We start from the raw sequence: 27,969 nt of genomic DNA, 5'->3' as shown, positions 1-27,969 counted from the left end.
CTTTGAATCCTTTAATTGGCTCCCCCTTTTTCACTGCATCAAATTCAAGTTTCTTGTCTTCAGTTTCAAGACCCTTCACAACTTTGCCCATCCATACTTATCTGCTGTTGTCTGAACCGTACACCCCCTCATCCCTGCAGCCCTTCCAACTTTACCAGTGATGCTAGTCTTATCTCCCAGCATTGAATGACATGGACGAGGAAACATGGGCAAATTGCTAAGAATGAGAACAAAAGAATAGCACAAACATGTATGGACAAAATTAGAAATGCCAAGGCACAAAATGAGTTATACCTAGCAAGGAAAATAAAAGGCAATAAGAAGAGGATCTATAAATACATTAGGAGCAAGAGAAAGAGGAAGGAAACTGTAGGTCCTCTACTTAGTGGGGAAGGTGAGCTAATAACAGATAACATCAAGAAAGTTAAGATGTTTAATGCCTATTTTACTTCAGTCTTCACTAAGGTTAATGGTGACCAGATACTAGCACAATTAATATTAACAAAAAGATGGAGACAAATCAGAGAGTTCAGAGAAGAGCAACAAAAATGATAAAAGGCTTGGAAAATCTGACCTATGAGGAAAGGTTTAAAAAACTGGGCACGTTTAGTCTTGAGAAAAGAAGGAGGGAGAACCTGCTATCAGTCGTCAGTATGTTAAGGGCTGTTATAAAAAAGATGACGATCAATTGTATTCCACTGAAGGTAGGACAAAAAGTTATTTCCTTAATTTACAGCAAGGGAGATTTAGGTTAGATATTAGGAAAAGCTTTCCAGATATAAGGATAGTTACACTCTGGAATAGTTTCCAAGAGAGATTGTGGAATCCCCATCATTGGAGACTTAAAAGAACTGGTTAGAAAAAAAACTGCCAGGAATGGCCTCACCGCAGGGAGCTGAACTAGATGAACTCTCAAGATGATGGTCCCTTCCAGCCCTACATTTCCATTATTCTTTTGTCCACTTCTCCCATAACCATCTTTGAGCTTTATTGCATGAAACCCGGGGAAATGGAATGTGCTCCTAGATGTGATCTGTAAGACCACTATCCTTTCCTTCAAATTCCTCCTACAGGTCTACTTCTGCTTGGGGCTGAAGCTGAAGCCTGAGCAACTTAGCTTCATGAGGCCCCCTGTGCCATGGGTCCCCGGGCAATTGCTTTGCCTGCATCCCCTATCGCCAGACCTGGCTTTTAATCTACTGAGAAACAGTTGTTGTGTCACAGGTGGGCCATGGAATTTTTATAGCATGTCGGGAGGCCTCAGGAAGAAAAAGGTTGAGAACCCCTGCTTAGGTTATCCATGGTGGACTGCAGTCTTCTCATAGTCCCCTGATAATGGTACTGAATGGTGGTTGAAAGCTTTTGTGTGTTGTAGACCAAGGAGAAGTTACATTCTCTGTTACACATGTACAATCCCACTAAACTTCACAATGGGCCCATGTCTCTAAAATGGGCTAAACTAGGGGTTCTCAAACTAGGGGTTGGGACCCCCTCCGGGGGGTCCCAAGGTTATTACATGGGGGGTCGTGAGCTGTCAGCCTCCACCCCAAACCTATTTTGCCTCCAACATTTATAATGGTGTTAAATATATAAAAAGTGTTTTTAATGTATGGGGAGTGGGGGGCGCACTCAGAGGCTTGCTATGTGAAAGGGGTCACCAGTACAAATGTTTGAGAACCGCTGGGCTAAACCAAAGCCTCAGATCTAAAAACACCTGACCTTTGAAAAAAATTCAAATATCTTTCCAAATCTGAATCTGAAATTTGAAGTTTGGGTCCATCTCTAATTTATAATAATTCACTCATTCCACCAACATTTCCTGCACATCGTGTGTGTGTGTGTGTGTGTGTGTGTGTGTGTACATACACTTTCATATTACACATGTAAAACATGATGGAATGTGAATCAGATTTTCTAACACAGACTAATGTTAATTGGAGTTTTAATTAATGGGATTTGTTTACAAAATGCTTCACTCAGTGGAACAATATTTATGCATGACTTCTTAGAAAAGCTTGTTGTCAATGTCCAGATATATTCAATGCAAACATTTGGTTGTGTTCCAATTGTACATACGTGTTTTCTGAAATATAGAACTTGTGACCCTGAACTGATATCTTTGAACTATGCTCCTTTTTTCCCAGTACATTTAAAATTGTAGTGCTCTTTTTAAAAATGTAATTATGTGACATTAGTGGTCAGAGGTGTCAGTTAAATATCTGTAAAGTTTGAAGTTCTTTGTGGGCCTGATCCAAAACCCCTTAACATCAATGGATTTTGGGGGAGGTCCTATTAGAGGAATTATGGTCTTTTGGTTAAGACACAGGATTATGAGTCAGGAGATGTGGGTTCAATTACCCACTCTGCCAGACTTCCTGTTTAACCTTTGGCAAGTCAGTTGATCACTCTGACTCAGTTTCCCCATCTGTGACAGAGATAATATAATCCCTACCTACTTCATAGGAAAGTGATGAGACTGATTTCATTCATGTTTGTAATGTGTTTTATATGGAAGATATTACAGAAGTGGAAAGTATTATTCATTTATCCACAGAAAAGATACAGCACTCACAATGACAGTGCAAGATCTCCCACACTGCTCCACCAATGAAACTCAGACTTTGTCTACACTGGCACTTCATCAGCAAAATTTTTCCCAGTCAGGGGTATTAAAAAAACACACACACCGAACGAGAAAAGTGTTACCGACGAAAAGTGCCGGTGTGAACAGCGCTTTGTCGACAGGAGCGCGCTCCTGCTGACAAAGGTGTGTGGAAGTTTTTTGTCTGCAGAACAGCAGTTACGCTGTGCGCCGTTTAGCAGCACGGCCATAGCAGCACAGCTGTGTCACTAAAAGGTGGGTAGTGTAGGCCGGGGGTTCCCAAACTTGGTTCATGGCCACTGGGAGCTGCGAGCGGCCGTACCTGTGGACGCTCAGGTAAACAAAAAGAAAAGGAGTACTAGTGGCACCTTAGAGACTAATTGGTTAGTCTCTAAGGTGCCACAAGTCCTCCTTTTCCTTTTGCGAATACAGACTAACACGGCTGCTACTCTGAAACCAGGTAAACAAAGCGTCTCGCAGCCCACCAGGGGCCTACCCTGAACAAGCTGCGAACCAAGTTTGGGAATCCCTGGTGTAGACAAAGCCGCAGTTCAACCTAGAAGGATTGCTGTCATTTTGTAACTTCACCAAAGCATTTATTCCTTTTTTCCATGTGCTCCTCTCCTTCTTCCAATTCAAGTGAGTCTGCTTTTCTTGAGACAAAACATAGAGATTAAAAGGCAAATAATCTATATTTCAGACATTTTCTCTTAGCTTCAGCCAAAAAAATTACCCTCACTCTAAAAATATGCTTTATTTCTATTCTGTACCTATTTAAAATGAACTGACAAATCAGTCTTCATGTAAATTAGGCTTCATGAGTAGTACTAACAGAAAAATACAATGTATGGGATCACAATGCTGCACTTTAAAAGATAATATCATTCAGTGTTGAGCCTGTGCAGGCTATTTCTAGTTAGGCCATTATCTGTGATTCTACTATCTAAACAAAAGCTAATCTTTGTTTGCTTTTCTTATCTTGTTCGTCAATTGATCGTATGTTAAGTGTCTCAATGAACAAGGCTCAAATAAAAACAACCATTTACATATAATTTGTTTGGATCAGATTACACTGGAATCAAGGTAAAAGTGGGAGACAGAGAAAGTAGTGTGGACCCTACAAACAGCTAGCGGAGGTCAAAATGAATTAGCAAAATCATTGTTTGCAGTTTTCTTCTCTTCCCCTCCCCACCCCCCCCCCCCCAATCTGGTTACTCTATGTACTTTATGGGGGTGTGCTAGTTACAGTTACATGTCCAGGAGGAACTATGTGGATTTGAAAACCTTCCCATAACTTTGTAATGTAAGTGAGCCTGGAATTATTAAATTTACCAAGGATTTTCCCCCTTGGATAGAATTTTAAAAAACCCAACACACAATTACAGCGAATGTAGTTTCCTTGGACTCTGCTGCCTGCTGACAATTCTTCCAGCTGCTACTTTTAGCTTCTGCTGTATTGTGAAGTTCTCACATTGCTTCGTTTTACTGAAGTACGAGTATAGGTCTTGATCCTACACTTCCTGCCCCCCCAGAAACTCCAGGGATGCTTTTTGTGGAGGAGGAACTAGCAATGACAGAGAAGTGCTTTGATGTTGTTTTTGTAACACAGTAGCATCTGGAGGCCCCACCTGAGAGTGGGGTGCTAGGTGTAGTACAAGCACATAGTGAGAGACAGTTCCTGCCTTGACGTTTACATTCCAAACAGATAAGACAATCAAAGGGTGCAAAAGAGACAACAGACACAGAGGTGTGTAGTGACATGCCCAAGGTCACACAGCCGGTCAGTGGCAGAGCCAGGAGTTTTGAGTCCTAGTCCAAAGCTCTATCCATCCTGCCAGTACAGCTGCCCTCCCAACTCCTAATGTCCCCCAAGCTGCGTCTTAAATCTCCCTACTCAGAGTCATAGATTTTAAGGCCAGAAGGGACAATTATGATCATCCTAGTCTGACCTCCTGCAAAATGCAGGCCAGAGAATATCAACAAGTGGTTCCTGCATCAAGCCCATAGATTCTAGCTGAGCTAGAGCATATTTTTAGATATACATCCAATCTTGATGTGCTGATTTAAAAACTTTGCAATGGAGGAGAATCCCCCGAAGTAAATTGTTGCAGTGGCTAATTACCCTCACTAAAAAATGTGTCCCTTATTTCAAGTCTGAATTTATCTAGCTTTATCTTCAAGCCCCTGGATCTTGTTATGCCTTTGTCTAATAGATTAAAGAGCTCTATACTATCAGAAATCTTCTCCTTGTGTAGATATTTATAGATTGTGAGCAAGTCACCTCTTAACCTTCTCTGATATAAACTGCACAGATTGAACTTCTTTAATCTATGACTGTAAAACAGGTTTCCAGACCCCAAATAATTCTTGTAGCTCTTTTCTTCAGTTCTTTCCAATTTGTCAACATTCTTTTTGAAGTGTGGACACAAGAACTGGACACAGTATCTCAATAACTGTCTAACTAACTGTATACAGTGGTAATAGCACCTCCCTACTTCTGTTTTTATATTTCCTTGATTGCACATTCAAGCATCACATTTGCTTTCTTAGCCACAGCATCTATGTTCATGTTCATTTGTTATCCTCCGTGACCCATAAGTCCCTTTCAAAGGGAGCTGCTGCTTTCTGAAATAGTCCCCCATCCTATAGGTGTGACTTTCATTCTTTGCTCCTAGGTGTGCGACTGTATGCTTAGCTGTATTGCAACACGTTATTCAAGTGAGTCTCATACCTTCACCCACACACCATTGTTCTCCCACTGCCAAAGGTACTATCCCTCCCTGGTAACCACACTTCCTAATTTACTGAGGCCCTTCCCCTGAAACATAGGAGGGAGATACCAACCAACCAGTTCAACCTCCCTCTCAACCACCCAGGACGGGTGAAAAGACTTCCACCCCGCCCCCCAAAAGAAAGAAAAACACCCTCACAATCCCTCTCTATCAACTCTCCAGAACATCCTAGTCCCTTCTAGTTATGGTGGCCTCCAACCAAACCCCTCAAACTAGTTACTCCTCAGGTAGTTTTCCTCCCAATTATAACTTTTTCACCAATGGACAGGAGGTCACATCCAGCTCAAATCAACCTCTTGCTGCACAGGTGGGACAGTAGGGACTAACCCAAGTAAGAAGGACCTGGCCTTTATTTTCCCCTTTTCCCAGTTTCCATAGAGAAAAAGGCAATGGAAACAGAGAGGATGGGCACAGAGGGAAGGGGAGCATAAAACTCCTTTCCCACACACTCATAACAGCCCCATGAAACCCCACCCCCTGCAGCAGCCTACACAAGCAGATGTGCCTTGTGCATGCCCTGAGAGGCTATTTTGGCCTGAGGTGTGGGGAGGTAAAGGTTGTTCCAGAACTCTCTGCTTCAAGTCCCTGCTCTTTTATAGCGAGGTGAATTGGTCTTGACCACCTGCTCCAACTACAGCTGTGTCAGGACAGCATGAGGCTAATATATCTCCATTTCCTAACAGTTATTATTAAAATGAAAATCAGGTCAGCTTTGTCTTTCTCATTGACTGGGACCTCTGCACAGTGGAATTCAAAAGTGCCATCAGACAGCCCATTCCTGAAGGGAAGGTTGCACTGTGGGATTGCAGCTGGAGGACTGCTTATATTGGTACAGGTGTATGTGCATCCACGCTGCCACTGTGCCAAGTAAAACTATACCAGCTTATGTTACTCCATAAAGGAGAAAAACTATGCTGGAGAAAGTGGAGAGTTTTGTTGGTGGGAGACAAAAGGAAGGGCAGGCGCAAGCCAGGCTGTGCTGAGGTTTGCTGGTACAATTTTCTACTGTAGGCCAGGCAAGTCTGACCTTCCAAACATTGGTCTGGTTGGAATCTAGGCCTGGTCTATATGAGAAAATTAGTTCAGTTTAACTAGGTCAGGGGTGAAAAATCCACATCCCTGAGCGGTGCAGTTAAGCCAACATAAATCCCCATATAGACAGAGCTAGGTTGACGGAATAATTCTTCTGTTGGCCTAGCTACCGCCTCTCAGGGAAGTGGATTATCTACACCAACGGGAGAACCACTCCCTTTGGTGTAGGTAGTGTCTACACTGAAGTGCTACACATTTGTGCCACTGTAGCATAAATGTAGTCAAGCCCTAATTCGTAAGTCTAAAATGGAAGCTGTTTAGAATATAGGCCTATAATACAGCTCGACTTATTTCTCACATACAAACTGATACAAGTTATATCACTAGCACTCCATCTCTAAAGTTGTATTATTTCCTCTGTCCATGAAACCAATCATCATTCATTTGAAAGTCAAACTTATACAAATATTTTGTGCAGCTGTTATGATTATTGTCCGTAACTGTCTCTGTTGTTCACACACAGGAATTCCTTTGGTCTCATAAATGCTAAACAGAGTTCTTCCCCTCCCCTGCCCCTTCCCCCCTTTAACTGTCAGATAATTACACAGTTGGCTTTAGAGTTTAACTTGTCAAAGGAGTTGCATTACTTTGTTCCTTTTGGGCAGCTTCTCCTATTGTGCTCTCTGAACACTAAACAGAACCTATATTAACTGTCAGTTAATTACACACCGTTTTCTTCAGTATTTACCAGTCAAAGGGGCAGGTAGGCTGCAATCCTATCATCTCAATCACTGTCTCTGCTCACAAAAGAATCAATAAAGATGAGTCACTTAGTGTCACCCAGTGTCTGATACTCAAAGCCACCCATTCCTAATTGCCTTTAGAGATGGATGATAATACAAACTTTGAAGTGATAATCAGCCTAATGAGTGGCCTTGCTGAGAGGGTAGATCATGTGTCAGAACAGTTTGCAGATGCTTACAGGCAAACAAAGCCAGCTTTCCTTTTAGAGCGGGGAGGACCATGGCAAGTCTGGTACCCAGAGCCCAGTACAATGGTAGAGACTGGCGCACAGCAGGAAACTGAGCCAGCTGATCGCAACTGACTCCATCCATCTTGCTCTTTGCCTTTAATCACCACCGTCAGAACAAGTCCTCCAGATTTTCTGCATGTTTACACTGGATATTTAGGCAATAATTGTATAACAGATAAATTATCCAATTCTGAATCATTGGATTTGAATAATAGTTATTGGACTTGATGGGTAATGATCAGTGAGCCTGGATAAAACTATTGAGTAAGTGTAATTAAATGCAGTTGGGTGCAGCCATCCAGGCAAAGGCAGACACCACAAAAGGGTCATTCAGACAGCAATGAAAACAAATAACAGCAGCAAAAACAAAGTCAGTGTTTGCTTTACTAATAAGAGCATGCTCTGAGGCCTGGTGTACACTCAGTTTTTCACTGATTTGACTAAATAATAGAAAAAACTATTAAATTGGTGCAACCCCTAAGTGTGGCTGGAGTTATAATGACAGAAAGGTGTTTATTTTGGTTTAGCTAAGTTACATCAGATAGTCAGTTGTGATCATCTAGCTATATGTGTGTGTATATATATATGTAACTGCATCCACATTAAAGAGTTGTACTGATTTAAAATCATGTTCTATGCCAATTTAGTTTAAATTGGCACAGGAATTGAATGTAAACAAGCCCTCAAAAAAATTTCCACAAAGGTTGTTACTTGATATGATTTAGTTTTAAATTAAAATTTGATATGCCCATATGTGACTGGGTTGGCTAATATAGGGCTTTGCACATCAATTTGAAAAAAATCTGTGGCCCATAATCTGAAATCTTTACTTACTTCTTTAGGACTAATTCTAATGCTAGTATTATCCACGATTAGGGTGACCAGATGTCCCAATTTTATAGGGACAGTCCCGATTTTTGGGGTCTTTTTCTTATATAAGCTCCTATTACCCCCCACCCCCGTCCCGATTTTTCACACTTGTTGTCTGGTCACCCTATCCACTATGTACTAAAGTGTTCACATTTAGGTAGTGATAACACATGTCTAGTACATCTTTTTGTTTGTGAAATGTACACATATCATAATCAAATCAGGTGCTAGTAATGTATTAATAATTGACCCAATCCCATATTCGTTACTGAGACAAAACTCCCAATGAGGAGTGTCATAAATATAAAGGGAAGGGTAAACCCCTTTAAAATGCCTCCTGGCCAGAGGAAAAATCCTCTCACCTGTAAAGGATTAAGAAGCTAAAGGTAACCTTGCTGGCACCTGACCAAAATGACCAATGAGGAGACAAGATACTTTCAAAAGCTGGAAGGAGGGAGAAAAACAAAGGGTCTGTGTCTGTCTGTGTGATGCTTTGGCCGGGGACAGAACAGGAATGGAGTCTTAGAATTTAGTAAGTAATCTAGCTAGATATGCATTAGATTATGATTTCTTTAAATGGCTGAGAAAATAGCTGTGCTGAATAGAATGAATATTCCTATCTGTGTGTCTTTTTTTGTAACTTAAGGTTTTGCCTAGAGGGATTCTCTATGTTTTGAATCTAATTACCCTGTAAGGTATTTACCATCCTGATTTTACAGAGGTGATTCTTTTTTTACTTCTATTAAAAGTCTTCTTGTAAGGAAACTGAATGGTTTTTCATTGTTCTAAGATCCAAGGGTTTGGGTCTGTGGTCACCTATGCAAATTGGTGAGGATTTTTACCAAACCTTCCCCAGGAAGTGGGGTGCAAGGGTTGGGAGGATCTGGGGGGGAAAGACGTTTCCAAACAATGTTTTCTCAGGAACCCAGATAAAGTTTGGTGGTGGCAGTGGAAGCCCAAGGGCAAAGGGTAAAATAGTTTGTACCTTGGGGAAGTTTTAACCTAAGCTGGTAAAAGTAAGCTTAGGAGGTTTTCATGCAGGTCCCCACATCTGTACCCTAGAGTTCAGAGTGGGGAAGGAACCTTGACAAGGAGCTAGATTGATCCTTCTCAAGAACATTGTAGGAGAGGGTCAGAGAGGCAGAAAAATACTGTGAGGTTTGACTTCATGGCATTTTCTATAAACTATCCCTTCAGTAGGAAGGGGCTTCTAGGTCCACAAAGATAAGTCCTGTCAGTACCATGGATCTCCAGGGTCCACAGGGAAAGGACATCCCAAATCTTGGGTGCATAGAGCCATTTATATAGGGGAATGCCCCTCAGTACTACTTCACTCCATAGTGTTCTCTCCTGGACTCTCTTTTGGCTTCTCAGTAACAGCTCTGAATGGGACCCCCCCCTTTGTTCTTCGCAGTATTTGGGTGGGGGGATAGCTGAGTGGTTTGAGCATTAGCCTGCTAAACCTAGGGTTGTGAGTTCAATCCTTGAGGGGGCCATTTAGGGATCTGGGGCAAAAATTGGGGATTGGTCCTGCTTTGAGCAGGGGGTTGGATTAAATGACCTACTGAGGTCCCTTCCAACCCTGATATTCTATGATCAACTATGATCTATGACCCATAGGGAGTTAATAAAGCCCCAGCTGGTTTTCTACAAGTCTGTATAGATTGGTATCTCAGAGAGCATGTGGTCCAGTTCTCCATCCCTTCCTGCCCCCAAAGAACATTAGATTCCAATGGAAACACATCTGCAGGACCTGGCGCAAGAGGTTTGGTGCTATACAGTCAGTATTCCACATTCCACCCAAACAGTGAAGGTCCACCCATGAAAGATCACCTTGGCAGTGTTGAGGTAACACTTAACCCAAAGAATTTCTAATTAACATAATTTTCTCATAGCCAAAAATTATATTCTTATTTAATCCCACACAAGCCCCCACTTTAAATGGACAGTTAACATTGCTCAAGTGTGTTTTCTAGCAACACAATCACTAAAATTCAAGGAAATCACCAATTAAACGAGCATCCATAAGCACACCAATCTCAACTCACATGCCACACTACCCTAACACGTTAACACATAAAGACATTTACAGCTCTCTCCACTCCAAAACAAATTTCCCTACATACCCAGCTATTATGCTCACATCTAGTTCTTCATAATCACACTCAAACTCAGCTAAATTAAGGTAAAAATTACCTATTGACATATCTGTATCATTGACGTCTACAATGTGTTGTAAGAAAAACAAAAAGTATGGAGGTCCGAGTTAAAATTGTGCATTTGAGCGTGTGTGGTTGTAGTTTAGACCTGAAAGAAAGTTGTGAAGCTGGGAAAGTTGTATGTATTTTGGGGTATTAATATTGACAAGTCTGAGATCGGTGTAAGTAAGCAAGCTGAAAGAGACCTTAAATGAACCTGATTTTTAGAGGGTGTGTGAATTTAGCCCTTTCTGACAATTTAAAGTGTCTCAGATTGGATACCCAAAAATTGAGGCAGCCAAAATCACTCTTGACATTTGAAATTCTTGGCCTATATGTGTATTTGCAGCTTGTACTGTGCCAAACACTAAGCTGCTTGATAAATATTTCTCTTAAATAAAACAAATGTTCTGACTTTGCTGTTGGGGTGGAAGAAAGAAATAGGAGGGAGGAGTCTGGGGAGACTATAAAGGAGTTTGAGTTAAATATTTATTTCTTCTAAATATTTTTTAAATGTGTAATTGCGGTTTAGATTTATAATAATAATGTATTTAAAATAGAATCTAATTTGCATTTCCATCTCAAGGTATTTTACAAACACTAACTGAGTCCCACAAAACCCGTGTGTGGTAGAGAAGGTGTATATATACCTACCCCTGAAATGCCAGCTCATCTGGGAGGAAGCATAGCCCATGTGAAAATGAATAGCACTAGTACACAAATATTGGACAAAGTAAAGAAAAATACCATAAATAACTGAAACTGCAGGAGGAATTTAAGGTAGGTAAATATGAGTACTGGAGTTGAGTTTTGGTCAGGACAGTAGGGGTAACGTTCTTATTCGTATAAAAAATGCTATGGAATTGTTAATGACCAATAGTAATTACAAGCTCCTTTTTATGCACCTGTGAACACCACGTAAAAGCATAAATTCCGTACTGATTTAGGCCCATCCTTGCTCCCATTGAAGTCAATGTTAATTTTATCATTTGACTTCAATGGGAGCAGGATCAGACCCTCAGAGAGAAGAGTGTCACTGAGTAAATCACCAAGCCACTTCCTGCAGGACCTACATGGTCTCCAACTGAAGCCCTGGCCCAGTCCAGCCCTGCTTCATTTGAGCTTCCCCCTTTCTGGTCTTACAGCTCTGACAGCCAACAAATGTAACTTAAATGTATTTTGAACAGTTTTTTTTTTTTAAATGTGTGCAATCTGCTAATATAATTTTTTTGAGCAGATAATCAAAAAAACAAAGGTGCCTGCTTTTGCTATGGTTTTCTTTCCTTTGCTGCTTTTTTTATTTAAAGAAAATATGTTAGCATTGGAATGTCAAAACAGGGCTTTATTTAGCAAGTCGCTGTATACTCTTTATTTCCATTGACTTCAAAGTAAATAGGATCAGCCAGGGAGTTTTTGAATTATCGCTACTCAGGCATCGCTACATATTTCGGCTTGGCAGAACTCAATTTTTTTTTCTAATTTTGACAGATAATATTGATGTTTATTTTTGAAACTTTTTTTAGTTTTAGCAAGTTAAATTTTCGCAGTTGTGGGAAATTATGGAGGGGGTAGATAATAATTATTTAATGACAGTAGACGCTGAGATTCAAAAACTTAAAGCTTTATTACTGTCTAAACACAAATTGTCAACATCACATGTCAAAATATACAGAGTAAATATCCTTACATCAAACTCTAATAAGTTCTCAAGCAACAGTTTTATTACTTTGCCTATTTGTAAATGCTGATTATTATCAATGGAAATTAGGGCTGTCAAGTGATTAAAAAAATTAATCATGATTAATCGCGCTGTTAAACAACATTAGAATATCATTTATTTTAAATATTTTTGGATGTTTACTACATTTTCTAATATATTCATTTCAGTTACAACACAGAATACAAAGTGTACAGTGCTCATTTTATATTTATTTGTTATTACAAATATTTGCACTGTAAAAAACAAAAAAAAATGTATTTTTCCATTCACTCCATACAAGTACTGCAGTGAAATCTCTTTATCATGAAAGTTGAACTTACAAATGTAGAATTATGTACCAGAAAAACTTCATTCAAAAATAAAACAATGTACCTTCAAGCCTTCAAATCCACTCAGCCCTACTTCCTGGTCAGCCAATCACTCAGACAAACAAGGCTGATTACAATTTATAGGAGATAATGCTGCCTGCTTCTTGTCACCTGAAAGTGAGAACAAGCATTCACATGGCAATGTTGTAGCTAGCATTGCAAGATATTTATATGCCAGATGTGCTAAAGATTCATATGTCCCTTCATGCTTCAGCCACCATTCCAGAGGACATGCTTCCATGCTGATGATGGGTTCTGCTTGATAACAATTCAAAGCAGTGCGGTCTGACACATGTTCATTTTCATCATCTGAGTCAGATGCCACCAGCAGAAGGTTGATTTTCTTTTGTGGTGGTTTTGGTTCTGTAGTTTCTGCATCAGAGTGTTGCTCTTTTAAGACTTCTAAAAGCATGCTTCACACCTCGTCCGTCTCAGAGTTTGGACAGCACTTCAGATTCTTAAAACTTCAGTTGAGTGCTGTAGCTATTTTTATAAATCTCACATTGGTACGTTCTTTGCCTTTTGTCAAATCTGCTGTGAAAGTGTTCTTAAAACGAACATGTGCTGAGTCATCATCTGAGACAGCTATAACATGAAATATATGCAGAATGCGGGTAAAACAGAGCAGGAGACAAACAATTCTCTCCCCAAGGAGTACAGTCACAAATTTAACTGATGCATTGTTTTTTTAACGAGCATCATCAGCATGGAAGCATCTCCTCTGGAACGGTGGCCAAAGCATGAAGGGGCAAACGAATGTTTAGCATATCTGGCATGTAAATATCTTGCAACACCATCTATAAAAGTGCCATGCGAACGCCTGTTCTCACTTTCAGGTGACATTGTAAATAAGAAGCAAGCAGCATTATCTCTCATAAATGTAAACAAACTTGTTTGTCTTAGCGATTGGCAGAATAAGAAGTAGGACTGAGTAGACTTGTAGGCTCTAAAGTTTTACACTGTTTTGTTCTTGAGTGCAGTTATCTAACCAAAAAATCTGCATTTGTAAGTTACACTTTCACAATAAAGAGATTGCACTTCAGTACTTGTATGAGGTGAATTGAAAAATACTATTTCTTTTGTTTATCATTTTTACAGTGCAAATATTTGTAATCAAAAATAATAATATAAAGTGAGCACTGTGTAGAAAAACATCCAAAATATTTAATAAATTTCAATTGGTATTCTATTGTTATAAGTGCAATTAATTGCAATTAATTTTTTTAATCATGATTAATTTTTTTAGTTAATTGCATGAGTTAACTGCGATTAATTGACAGCCCTAATTTAAATATTTTTTCATTCCTTCGTGTGTATATGGTTAAATTGACGTTTACCAACATTTACCAATAAAAATCGAATCCTTCCAAGTTTATATATAATTTGACAAATCAAAATAAGCATTTTTCACACACCTCAACTCAGTCTATATTCTAAAATTAAAAGAAAGCCTTCTTTAAAAGGACTTTACTTTCTATTTTGTTGTATTGGTGGTTTAGAAAAGGTTTTTATTTTCTTCTTTGAATAAATATCAAAAAGTCTAACGGCTGACTAATTGATAAGATAAATGCAGTTGTGTATCTTCCAGTTTGGGTTGTAAAGCCAGTGATTTCATAATCATGAGTTTATCGGGAAAAGAGCACAAGAGCCAGGATATCAACATTAGTTAGACTGATGGGATTAATCAACTCATGTTAACACACTGATTATCATACAGTAAAGAGGAATGTTTCAAAAGAATACTCCCGTCTGAGACATAAAGTGAAATAATTTGGACTTCTAGAGGGGTCATGGTTGAATTATCACAAAACTCTCTTTACTCAAAGCAGATGCTTATTAAGATTAATTTAGTGTGAAAAGTGAACCAGAATGCATACAAAAGACATTGTCTCTTCAATTATGTAATAAGACACCTCCTCATTGTATTGTGTTCACTGAAAATGATTGTATTTTCCTAGGGGATGTATAACTACAGTTTGCCAAAGTCTTCTTACAATCCTTCTTCCCCGTTTTAGATGAAATATCAGACTGCAGAGGATGAAGCCAAGAGAGTAGAAACAAGAGAACACAAATAAACATCAATTTAAATGAAAAAGAAAAGACATTTCTTATGTTCCTATTATGTTTGTATTCTCAATATACATATTCCAACTAGCAAATCCTAATGATGCCATAATATGAATGCAGAAAGAAATGGAAACAAACTAATACTTAACCTAAGGGTAGGTCTTCATGGGGGATTTAATGCAAAACTTTTTGATGGGCATCTGATAACTTGCAGTATGCATGACACACCAATAGCATGCACACGGGATTCCTCTTCCATTTTCAGTTTTCATCATCTGAACACATGGGGCGGTTTGCTGCTAACTGAGGGAGTAGCGTTCTTGCAGGGTATCCATGGTCCTTTGCTTTGTGGCTGAGCAGCATGCATCATGGGATTGTTAGAGCTGTGAATTGTGGCATGTGGAAGCCAGGCGGGTTCAAATATTTTTTTAAAAAGTTCTTTCCATTGTCTCCACCCATGCTTCCTTTCTGGGCAAGTGTGATGGAATACACCTCTGTGTCCACACCCTACACACTATTGTAATAATTTTTGTACAAGGTATGCCTTGTAGGGTATCATCTGAAAACGCATAAATTGCTGGTTAGTACTGTCCTGATAAAATACGTGTGGTAACACTGAATGTGAAGTTGTAAGATTCCCCTGTATGATGTTATTAACACATGTTCCAAACCCCACAGCCTGCCCAGGCAGAAGTCAGCAAAAAGGTCTCACCTAAACACAGAAGTGTGTACTTCTCTTAATTTGCATTTAACCAGCAAACAGAGTCATCAAGCAGAAAGGTAAAACAAAGAAATCTCAGACAGGTGAAAATAGCCAGCAGGGAACATCCTTCCACATAGACAATTTGTATCCTCGTTCTCAGCTGGAAAGGTTTTTCAAGGGGGATACTAAAACTATAAAAAGGAGGGACAAACACCCCAAAGGATCCCTCACTCTCTCTCTATGGCCACTGCACCTGAGAAGACAAAAGGAAACAGCTGCTGGACTCAGGGTGGTGGGGAGATGTCATGAAGAGTTTGATCAGTAATCTGGCTGGAAGCACTTGGTGAGAACTGTTGCTTGACTCTAACATAGTTTGTTAAGTTAGATACTAGTAAGCTTTATATCTTTATTTTTCTTGAAACCATTTCTGACTTTTATGCCTCATTACTTGTAATCACTTAAAATCTATTTCTTTGTAGTTAATAATCTTGTTTTACTGTTTTATCTAATCCAGTGTATTTAAGTTGAAGTGTCTGGGTAACTTTATTTAAGATAATAAGCTGGTATATTATTCCCTTAAAGTAAAATAAAACTTAAAATATTTGTACTGTCCAGTAGAGGGCAGTATAGGACATACATTTCTGGGGGAAAATCCAGGACTGTGGGTGTGTTGGGGTCACCCTACAGTATAACCAAAGCTGGTGAAAGCCAGGGTGTAGCTGACAGGCTGCAGATCCACACAGACACTCAGGGTGTGGCTTGCGTGCAGGAAAGCTGTTTGTGAGCAGCCCAAGTGGGAACTAATTCAGCAAGGCATTGTAAGGCACTCAAGGTTGCATGACAGGGATGACATAGCCCCCTCAATAGTCTGGATTGACTCCAGTAGGTCACAGCAGGCTAGCACTATTTTGAATGGCTGTCTGCCAGTACTGGTCTAAAAATGCACCATGCTGCTATGGTGGCATGCATGAATATGGAGAGACTGCTTGGGCTGTGTCACAACATTCAAACCTGGACACATTCAGCATTGGACTTTGCCCACCATCAAGCAGATGGGGCGGGGGTGCAGGAGAATATTCAATGACAGCATCAGAGGCTCCTCTGGCAGCAGGAGAACACTGTGAACCTCTTGCGGCAGGTTGAGGATCCTGAGCTGTTAGAACTAGAGGATTTGTTCCAGGATCAACTACACACCATGCAGCACTGTTTCTGTCCCAACCATGAGAGCAAACCAGCATGGAATGGTAGGAGAGGATGGGTCTGCAGACCTGGGACAATCAGCAGTGATGAGAGATTTTCAGGATGGGGACTGCATCCTTTTTTGAGATCTGTGCAGAACTGAGCCCAGAGCTGCAGCAGTAGCTATACCAACATATAGTGCCCATGCCCGTGGAGAAGGGGGACACCATTGCCCTTTGGAAGCTGGCCACCTCAGAATGTAAATGGTCTATAGTCAACCTGTTTAGCTTGGGAAGATCAATTGTTGGGGCCTTTGTCATGCAGGCCTGCTGTGCTATTTTAAGATACTGTCTAGCTGGGTAATGCTCAGACATTGATGGCTTTATATGCAGGGGTTTCTCAGACTGTATTGGGCCAATTGATAGAACCTATGTGTCTATCATGCCCTTCCCCACCTCTCAAAGCACAGAATTTATAAATAGAAGGAGCTATTTCTCCATGGTGCACCAAGGAGTGGTTAGCCACTGCAGCAGGTTTACAAACATAAATGCTGGGTGGTCTGGAAGGGTTCACGATGCTGGGATCTTTCAGAACTCCGTTCTATTTAAATTAATGGAGAAAGGAAAGTTTGCCCCAGGACCACGCTGGACATTGCTGGTTTTGAAACTGGTCCAGTTATTCTGGGATGCTCTGGTTAATGAAGTCATACACAGGCCACTTGGACAGAAGGAAGGAACATTTTAACTATCCCTTGAGTAGTTGAAAAATGGTAGTTGCGTGGATATTTGGCTGTCTGAACAGGGAGATGGCACTGCTTATGGAATTATTTGCAAGAAGCAGAAAACAAGCCCCAACCATTATAGCTATGTGTTGTGTTCTGTGCAGTAATTGTGAGACCAAGGGGAAAGCCTTATTGACGGGTGGGAGGCTGAGGTCTTCTGGCTCAGCACAATGCCATGAGTGGCCTTTGCATCTCTCTGTCTTTTCCCATGCTCTCCTTGGCCATAGAAATGCTTTGTATTTATGTATTTGAGGCACTTCTATGATGTCAGAGGGGATATGGGGGAACATCAGGGGCTAAGCCCCCCTGCATCTCCTTTAGGCTGAACCTAGACTGCGGCGGATGACTAGGAGGCGGAGAATGATCTTATTCAAAAAGGCAAAGAGCAGACCAGTGACAAACCCTGTGAAGTTGTTCACCAGGATGGCCCCTCCAGAAATCCTGCAGGAGTGGGAGGGGCTTGCGAGCTATGCCATGGGGCATGGGTGTGTGTGGCTATTCCTTACAGTGTGTGAACCCAGAATTGAGCAATTCCTTGGGCTTAAGTTCTGCTTTATTTCTGCAGACAAGAAGAAAAAGTGCAGAGAAAAATAGACAGAGTCCTCCAATGCTTGTCAGCTGGAATGCACGGCATTTAAACGTCAGCAGGGAATAGTCCTGTTTGTATCTTTGTACCCCAGGCATGCAATGTCCATGTATACCGCAGGTAAACTACAAACACACTAACCAAGCTTCTTTCCCTGTAACCATTGTCTCAATAAACTGCCATGTTTTGCACAAATGATTTTTTTCATTATTCAAATATGCCGTGGGAGAGGCGTGGGCTGGGGCGGCAACTGTGCTGCCAGACTCCATATTGGGCTGGCAAATAGGATTTAAGGGGGAAAGGTGTTTGCTAGGCAGAAAGAGTTGAGGTAGAGGGAAAGGGAAAGAGGGGAATGGGCAAGTGCCCTCCATCCCTCGGTCCTGAAAATTGTCAATAGTTGTGGCTTTAGCACAAGACCGAAACCGATCGCCCGAGCGGAGCAGCCAGCGTTTTGGAAACATGTATGGGAAGGAGGGAGGCAGGGGCTGGATACTCAAAGATCACCCAGAGAGAAGGTAGAATGGCAGAATAGCACAATAATAATAAATAATACATTGCAAGCATAGCTACTTACAGGCCAAAGTTCCCTGCAGAGGATCTGCCTCTTCAGTCCCAGCTAGTATTTCTGGCTGGGATTCGGGCTTGCCCGATGCAAATGGGGATGAAGGTATATTGCCCTTGGCTTTCCAAAAAGATCCTGGCTCTGAGGGGACAGCTCATCCCCAGTTGGCCTTGCCAATTGTCCTCAGTGAGGGGTAGAGTGCAGCCTGCAGGCTCAGCTTGGTGTCTTGGACGGGTTGTGCTATAATTGCATAAGATCCTGCCCAGTTCATCATAAAAATGGACAGGTCACATGTCCCTTGCTGGATTATCCCCTTTTGTCGCTCGTTTCAGTGTACTTACTCCTGAGTTGCTTGGTCTTTATCCAGCACTGTTGGTACCCTGGTCATGGCCCCTCTCGGACATCTGCTTGGCAAAGTCTACAAAAAGGTCTCTATTCTGGTGGCTGGCCACGAGAGCTTCCTATATTGATGAGGCAATGAGATCCAGCGTCTCAGCATGACCTCAAACAGCTTGAGGCATGTTGTAGGGCTTCTGGAGTGCTGTCCTAGTCATATCACAAGAATGCTAATACACTTGATTCCAGGAGCAAATGAGCAAGTTCTGTCCCTGTGTCAGCTTTTAAAGGGGGGAGGGGATATCCTGAGAACTTGACACCAGACCAGAGGAGGGCACACAGGTGAACAGACAGATCAGTGTTCACCTGCAAAGCACTGCGGGATAGCCATTGGAAGTGAGGAAAAAAGTGGTGCAGAGAAATTGCATCCACCCTAATAATAGACCACATTAATTCAATTTGCATCAAATCTAGTCCACTTTATTCTTTACTGCCATAAAATCACAGGAGTTTCTAATAGCTCCACTCTCTTGTCACAATGTCTCCCTTCCTCCTGACTCTTTCTGTTAGCTCCCTCTAGTGTTCACAGTGGGTCAGCTGGCAGAGCCAGGATTCAGCCCTGAATGTTGTAGAAAGCCAAACTTTATAAAGCTCCCATAATTTTGTTTATACTATATACAAAAAAATCTTTAGCACTTTGATCATGTAATTTAGATGGTATCTACCATATCAGCGGACAGACTTACAATACAGCTGTCCTCCAATACAATTTAAAAATGGTTTAATGTTATAGGGTACCCATGTCCCTGAATAATGATAAAGACAGGTTATTATTTTTCCCTAAACCCTTACTCAGACTTTAATGTTTCCCTGGACATCCCATATCACAGAAGATTTTAGGAAATGATACAATGGGTTTTAAGGATTTTTTTCGTGCGGATTGGATAGTAGTGGTCTGGAGTCAAAAGAAATAATATAACTTTGATGTTATTGCAAATTGCATTAGTATCTAGCAGCCACAGAAAATGCAATTTGTTGCCATAGACAATGCAACTTACTTTGTCCAACTTGGAAAGTAGTGTGCTCTTCAGATCCATCTTTCTATACATGAACAGAAGCGTCTGATCATTGGCTGAGCCTTAGTCAGGGCTACCAAGAAGGCCAGGGCTTTATAAAGCAGTGAGCAAGGGACCAGAGAGCTTTGCGACCAGGGGACACTAACAGGGAGTTTCGAGAGGGAGTTTGGAAAGGGGGTGAGGTACACTTGCCATTCTTTAAAACCTTTAAACTAAACAAAAATCAAAACTTCTTGATTTAAACAAAAACCCTATCATTAACCTAGGTAGCTGTAGGAGAAAATGCAGGCAGAAGCCCAGCAGCAGAGTGGGGGCTATCCTGTTTATTGCACTCAGTGTAGCATGTATGATTACTTGCCCTGTGGGCAGGTGGCGTATGTGTGCATTCGGTGCAAGGAGCTCCTGGCCCTCAGAGACCATGTACGGGTTTTGGAGGCCAGGGTGATGGAACTGGAGGAGCTTTAGGGAGGCAGAGAGGTATGTTGATGAGGCTTTCTGGGACACTGTAGATTTGTCCCACCTCCGGTGAGACAGCCCCTGTGCTGTTAAGGAGTCTGAAAGGTCCAGAGAAGGAGAGCAGTCAACGGGAACAGAGGGAAACCTTCCCATAGTTGGGACCCTCCTTCCAGATGATGTTGGGGTATCCTCTCACACTGAGGTTGCCTCTCTGCGGGAGGGAACTCCAATCATTAGGAAAAGGCAGGTGTTAGTAATGGAAGAGTCAATCATTAGAAACATAGATAGCTGGGCTTGTGATGACTAGGAGAACCATATGGTGACTTGCCTGCCTGGTGCGAAGGTTGTGGATCTCTCGAGGCATCTAGATAGACTTATGTGTAGTGCTGGGGAGGAGCCAGTGGTCGTGGTACATGTAAGTACCAATGACGTAGGGAAGGGTAGGAGAGACGTCCTGGAGGCCAAATTTAGGCTGCTAGGAAAGAGACTGAAATCCAGGACCTCTATGATGGCATTCTCAGAAATACTTCCAGTTCCACGCGGAGGGCCAGGTAGGGAGGCAGAGCTTCAGAGTCTCAATGCATGGATGAGACGATGGTATAGAGAGGAGGGGTTTATATTTATTAGGATCTGGGGAAACTTTTGGGATAGGGGGAGCCCATACAGGAAGGATGGACTCCACCTAAACCAAAGTGGATCCAGACTGCTGGCACTTAACATTAAAAAGGTTGCAGAGCAGTTTTTAAACTAAGAGATGGGGGAAAGCCGATGGCTGCAGAGGCGCACATGGATTGGCCAGAGACTTCTCTTAGAGGAGAGTTTATTGATAGAGATTCTCTAGGTTTTAGTCAGGAGGAAAGGATGGAAGAGGATAAAGTATGGGCCAGATCAGAAGAGCAACATTCACATAAAGAATCTGACACATCAGAAAAGGGCAGACAAATAAACAGTGACAAGTTTTTAAAGTGCTTGTACACAAATGCTAGAAGTCTAAATAATAAGATGGATGAACCAGAGTGCCTCGTGTTAAAGGAGGATATTGATATAATAGGCATCACAGAAACCTGGTGGAGTGAGGACAATCAATGGGACACAATCATTCCGGGATACAAAATATATCGGAAGGACAGAACGGGTCGTGCGGGGTGGAGAGTGGCACTATATGTGAAAGAAAATGTAGAATCAAATGAAATAAAAATCTTAAATGAATCCACACGTTCCATAGAATCTCTATGGATAGTAATTCCATGCTCTAATAAGAATATAACAGTAGGGATCTATTATCGACCACCTGACCAGGACAGTGACAGTGACAATGAAATGCTAAGGGAGATTAAAGAGGCTATCAAAATAAAGAACTCAATAATACTGGGGGATTTCAATTATCCCCATATTGACTAGGTACACGTCACCTCAGGACGAAATGCAGAGACAAAATTTCTCGATACTTTAAATGACTGCTTCTTGGAGCAGCTGGTACAGGAACCCACAAAGGGAAAGGCAACTCTCGATTTAGTCCTGAGTGGAGCGCAGGATCTGGTCCAAGAGGTAACTATAACAGGACCACTTGGAAATAGTGACCATAATATAATAACATTTAACGTTCCTGTGGTGGGAAGAACACCTCAACAGCCCAACACTGTGACATTTAATTTCAGAAAGGGGAACTATGCAAAAATGAGGAGGTTAGTTAAACAGAAATTAAAAGGTACAGTGACGAGAGTGAAATCCCTGCAAGCTGCATGGACACTTTTCAAAGACACTATAATAGAGGCTCAACTTAAATGTATACCCCAAACTAAAAAAACACAGTAAAAGAACGAAAAAAGAGCCACTGTGGTTTAACAACCATGTAAAAGAAGCAGTGAGAGATAAAAAGACATCTTTTAAAAAGTGGAAGTCAAATCCTGAGGTAAATAGAAAGGAGCATAAACACTGCCAAATTAAATGTAAAAATGTAATAAGAAAAGCCAAAAAGGAGTTTGAAGAACAGCAAGCCAAAAACTCAAAAGGTAATAACAAAATGTTTTTAAGTATATCAAAAGCAGGAAGCCTGCTAAACAACCAGTGGGGCACCTGGATGCTCGAGATACAAAAGGAGCACTTAAAGACGATAAAGTCATCGCAGAGAAACTAAATGAATTCTTTGCTTCAGTCTTCACGGCTGAGGATGTTAGGGAGATTCATAAAACTGAGCCGTCTTTTGTAGGCTACAAATCTGAGGAATTGTCACAGATTGAAGTGGCCCTAGAGGAGGTTTTGGAATTATTTGAGAACTTAACAGTAACAAGCCACCAGGACCAGATGGCATTCACCCAAGAGTTCTGAAAGAACTCAAATGTGAAATTGTGGAACTATTAACTATGGTTTGTAACCTGTCCTTTAAATCAGCTTCTGTACCCAATGACTGGAAGATAGCTAATGTAACTCCAATATTTAAAAAGGGCTCTAGAGGTGATCCTGGCAATTACAGACGGGTAAGTCTAATTAGTTGAAACAATAGTAAAGAATAAAATTGTCAGACACATAGAAGAACATAAATTGTTGGACAAAAGTCAACATGGTTTCTGTAAAGGGAGATCATGTCTTACTAGTCTATTAGAGTTCTTTGAGGGGGTCAACAAACATGTGGACAAGGGGGATCCAGTGGACATAGTGTACTTAGATTTCCAGAAAGCCTTTGACAAAGTCCCTCACCAAATGCTCTTATGTAAATTAAGTTGTCATGGGATAAGAGGGAAGATCCTTTCATGGATTGAGAACTGGTTAAAACACAGGGAACAAAGGGTAGGAATAAATGGTAAATTTTCAGAATTGAGAGGGGTAACTAGTAGTGTTCCCTAAGGGTCAGTCCTAGAACCAATCCTATTGAACTTATTCATAAATGATCTGGAGAAAGGGGTAAATAGTGAGGTGGCAAAGTTTGCAGACGCTACTAAACCACTCAGGATAGTTAAGACCAAAGCAGACTGTGAAGAACTTCAAAAACTAAGTGATTGGGCAACAAAATGGCAAATGAAATTTAATGTGGATAAATGTAAAGTAATGCACATTGGAAAAAATAACCCCAACTATACATACAGTATGATGGGGCTAATTTAGCTACAACTAATCAGGAGAAAGATCTTGGAGTCATTTTGGATAGTTCTGTGAAGACGTCCACACAGTGTGCAGCAGCAGTCCAAAAAAGCAAACGGGATGTTAGGAATCATTAAAAAAGGGATAGAGAATAAGATGGAGAATATCTTATTGCCCTTATGTAAATCCTTGTTACCCCCACATCTTGAATATTGCGTACAGATGTGGTCCCCTCATCTCAAAAAAGATATACTGGCATTAGAAAAGGTTCAGAAAAGGGCAACTAAAATGATTAGGGGTTTGGAATGGGTCCCATATGAGGAGAGATTAAAGAGCCTAGGACTTTTCAGCTTGGAAAAGAGGAGACTAAGGGAGGATATGATAGAGGTATATAAAATCATGAGTGGTGTGGAGAAAGTGAATAAGGAAAAGTTATTTACTTGTTCGCATAATATAAGAACTAGGGGCCACCAAATGAAATTAATGGGTAGCAGGTTTAAAACAAATAAAAGGAAGTTCTTTTTCACTCAGCGCACAGTCAACCTGTGGAACTCCTTGCTGAGGAGGTTGTGAAGGCTAGGACTATAACAGAGTTTAAAAGAAAACTGGATAAATTCATGGAGGTTAAGTCCATTAATGGCTATTAGCCAGGATGGGTAAGGAATGGTGTCCCTAGCCTCTGTTTGTCAGAGGGTGGAGATGGATGGCAGGAGAGAGATCACTAGATCATTACCTGTGAGGTTCACTCCCTCTGGGGCACCTGGCATTGGCCACTGTTGATAGACAGGATACTGGGCTGGATGGACCTTTGGTCTGACCCAGTATGGCCTTTCTTATGTTCTTAACATTATGTATATACTGAACATTCTTTCGGTGAGGCTCTTCATACAGACACTGTACTTTTTTCTAAGTTTAGTTTTAAACTCTGAAAAAGAATTCTTTACACATGCATGAAGTTGCTGAGTTTACTTTGAATTTGGGCCAGTGAGAATGCATGCAATTTGCTCAGTGATTAAACAATCTTCAAATACAGCTTTTCTCCCCTTTTGATTTGCCGTGATTACAAATGTGATTTGTAAGCAAATTGCCTTACCTTTTGATATGTTGATTAAGTTTTCAACATTAACATCACATAGAAGGAGTTGCTGTTTCTATGCCAAAAAAATATGGAACACATAAAATACATTTGAGGTAGTTTTATAGTTATGGCCAAATTATTGCTGCTCCAGCATGAGTGTACTGGAGAGGAGAAAGTTCAGGAGCTTCTTTCCCTCTACTGAGCTACTCATGTACAGGAGACTGCATGTGACAGGGAATCTTGTGTTGCAGAGGATTAACCTGTCCCAGATCCCATTTATCCCAGAAGGGCTGCACTGGGGACAGCACTGGATACACCTGTTGCTGTTGCACAGATATATCAAGTTCTGATGCCCACCAAGTTCTCCTCACAATGGCTGGAAAATTATACTTTGCAAAGGCCTAATGCCTCCAGGCATTGCTTGGGTCTTTCTCTGCAGAGGTATAACTGAAACCTCAGTGTATACATTTTTACATATTTACCTGCCGTGCTTATGGAAAGAATGTAGTTCTTTGTGTGTGTTTAGGAAATTTACTCCAACCTGAAAATCTAAAGTTTCAAGGTTAGTCTTTTTAGCAATTACAGGAAGCTACAGCATGTACTACTGAAACCTATCTGGCCCCAACTGAGCTTTAAACTTTCAAAACAAGGTGCGTGCCTGTGGAACTGCAAATAACCACTGAGTAGATGCAGTTACTGTATACAGGAAGCTAGGATCAAGTTCAAATAAAAGGTCTGGCAACCAGTTCTTAGCAACTGATTTTAAAGTAGTTCAATCTACAAAGCTATCTGTTTATCTCTGCGGAAGAGGACAAGGGTATTATATACTTAATGAGAAAGACCATTTAAGCAGCCTTCGCTCCAGGTAAAAAAAATATTTTAACTTTTTCCTCTTCCAGATTAGCTACTCAGTCTATTGCTGACAGATGAGATCAGCTATGCAAAATTTTAACACCATGTTGCCACTGAAAAATATATCGGCTTCTGTCCTCATACTCTGAGTAGAAGTTTTAAAGACTGTAAAAGTTCAAGAATGGGTTCTGTAATTTTATTATGAATTAACCAATATTATAATTTTGCTATTTTCAGTAAATAGATGAAAAATATCTCATTCTCCACCCACACATTATGTCTTAGCACCTAAAAGCATGCAGGGATCTAACAGATACAAGTAAAGACACAATCCTGGTTTGAAGAGTTTACAATCTTAAATCCTGATCCTGCAAAGAGTTATGTATGTTTTTAATTTATGCATTGTGAGTAATCCAATTGACCTCAGTAAGAGAATTCACAGTGCACAAAGTGTGTGCGTAAGTCTTTTCAGAATCAGGACCTAAATTATACTTTATGGTTTAAAATCTATTTTGCTTTAATATGCTGAAGCTCCCACTTCCCTCTTTTTCTGTTATCCCAGTCATTGATCAGATTTTTATTTACTTTAGCAAATAGGATTAATATGACCCTTTCAGCCAATAGTGAATCACCCACTGTAATAGTTCAAATTTTCATTCCAAAATCATGTTTAATATACCGTTTAATTATAAGTACCTACATGCATATAATAAAGCAAAAATGGAATAGGCCATGATATGAAATAAGCACCAATGAAATGCTGTTTCTGAATACAGGAAGATAAGATGAATGTCAAGGTTTCAAACACATCTTTTATATTCCTAAGAGCTACAGTACAGTCAAATAGCATAAGAGCTATATTAGCTACAGTCCAATAATATAAAAACTCTAAATCTTATCCAAAGCAAATTGGAGTCAATGAAAAAGTTTCCACTGACTTTTTATTTTTTGGATCAGGCTCCATAAGCATAAGAATACATAGGAACTAGATCCTGATTCTGCCACCTTCTCTCACTTTTAGTAATACCTTACTATGAGCCAAGCTGTGAACCTATTATTTCTAGGGGGGAGGAATTCTGCTCTTTGGGGACTCCCATGGGAGTTTATGGGCCAATAGCAGGCTGGGGAACTGTGGGAACAGAGTTGGAGGTTACATTCTATGCAGATCCACCAGCCATATCCACACCCTCCTATCCCTTCTCCATGTACAGAAATTACTGGGGGGGAAGCATCATAGCCTGCTGAGTGAGACTGCATTCCCCTCTATGCCTGCAGTCTCTTCTTGCACAAAAGCTGGCTACTTCTGCTTGCCCTGGGGAGAATGACTTTGCCACAATAATATTAATTAATCATAACAAATGTTATTTCTTAAAGTCTTCTCCAGCCCTTCCATGGAGTTGCTAGTGTCACTGCATGACAATTCAAAGTGCAATATACTATTGCCCCTTCTTCCATCACCAGTGTCATGTTCCGAGACTACCGTTGCCCCTCTGCTGAGTGGCAGCAGATGTCCAGGGCCCTACAGCTCAGCTTCCCGTGGAGAAATCATTGACACATTAACTTGTTTTATTTACACTTATACATCAGTCATGGAACAGAGGTGGTCAACAGATTGCATGCAACCCTTTTTTCGGGAATCTCAGCCTAACAAAAATGCCCAGTTCCAGAGAACAAACCTGATTCAATCAACTAATCAATTCTAATCAACATGTCTTCCCATGGTTGAGGAAACTAGGGCGGATCTATACTGGGAATTTACATCAGCATAGCTACTTCTCTCAGGGTGTGGATTTTTCACACACCCGAGAGAAGTGGCTATGCTGACCTAACCCCCAGTATAGACAGTGCTAGATCGATGAAAGAATTCTTCTGTCCACCCTAGTTACCACCTCTTGGGGAGGTGGATTATCTTGCCAACAGTGTAGGTAGTAAAAAGAAAAGGAGTACTTGTGGCACCTTAGAGACTAACAAATTTATTTGAGCATAAGCTTTCGTGAGCTACAGCTCACTTCATAGGATGCATAAAGTGGAAAATACAGTGGGGAGATTTATATACATAGAGAACATGAAACAATGGGTGTTTCCATACACACTGTAACCAGAGTGATCACTTAAGGTGAGTTATTACCAGCAGGAGAGCGGGGAGGGTGGGGAACCTTTTGTAGTGATAATCAAGGTGGGCCATTTCCAGCAGTTGACAAGAATGTCTGAGGAACAGTGTGTGGGGGAGGGGGAAATAAACATGGGGAAATAGTTTTACTTTGTGTAATGACCCATCCACTCCCAGTCTCTATTCAAACCTAAGTTAATTGTATCCAGTTTGCAAATTAATTCCAATTCAGCAGTCTCTCATTGGAGTCTGTTTTTGAAGTTTTTTTGTTGAAGTATTGCCACTTTTAGGTCTGTAATCGAGTGACCAGAGAGATTGAAGTGTTCTCCAACTGGTTTTTGAATGTTGTAATTCTTGACGTCTGATTTGTGTCCATTTATTCTTTTACGTACAGACTGTCCAGTTTGACCAATGTACATGGCAGAGAGGCATTGCTGGCACATGATGGCATATATCTCATTGGTAGATGTGCAGGTGAACGAGCCTCTGA

The 27,969-nt window shown here is 40.8% G+C and overlaps 1 long non-coding RNA gene across 1 annotated transcript; it reads left to right on the top strand.

Annotated features, from left to right (window-relative positions):
• The first annotated feature begins 8,798 nt into the window (after nt 1–8,798).
• LOC122465575 lies at nt 8,799–14,717 on the top strand. Its single transcript, XR_006290513.1, has 3 exons — nt 8,799–8,861; nt 11,114–11,307; nt 14,631–14,717. It is a non-coding gene; the product is annotated as an uncharacterized LOC122465575 (long non-coding RNA).
• Nucleotides 14,718–27,969: the final 13,252 nt, after the last annotated feature.

This window comes from Chelonia mydas, chromosome 4 (assembly GCF_015237465.2).
Source record: "Chelonia mydas isolate rCheMyd1 chromosome 4, rCheMyd1.pri.v2, whole genome shotgun sequence".
Taxonomy (NCBI): domain Eukaryota; kingdom Metazoa; phylum Chordata; order Testudines; family Cheloniidae; genus Chelonia; species Chelonia mydas.
The sequence above is the reverse complement of the archived record's forward strand: the minus strand, read 5'-3'. Positions and strand labels throughout refer to the sequence as shown.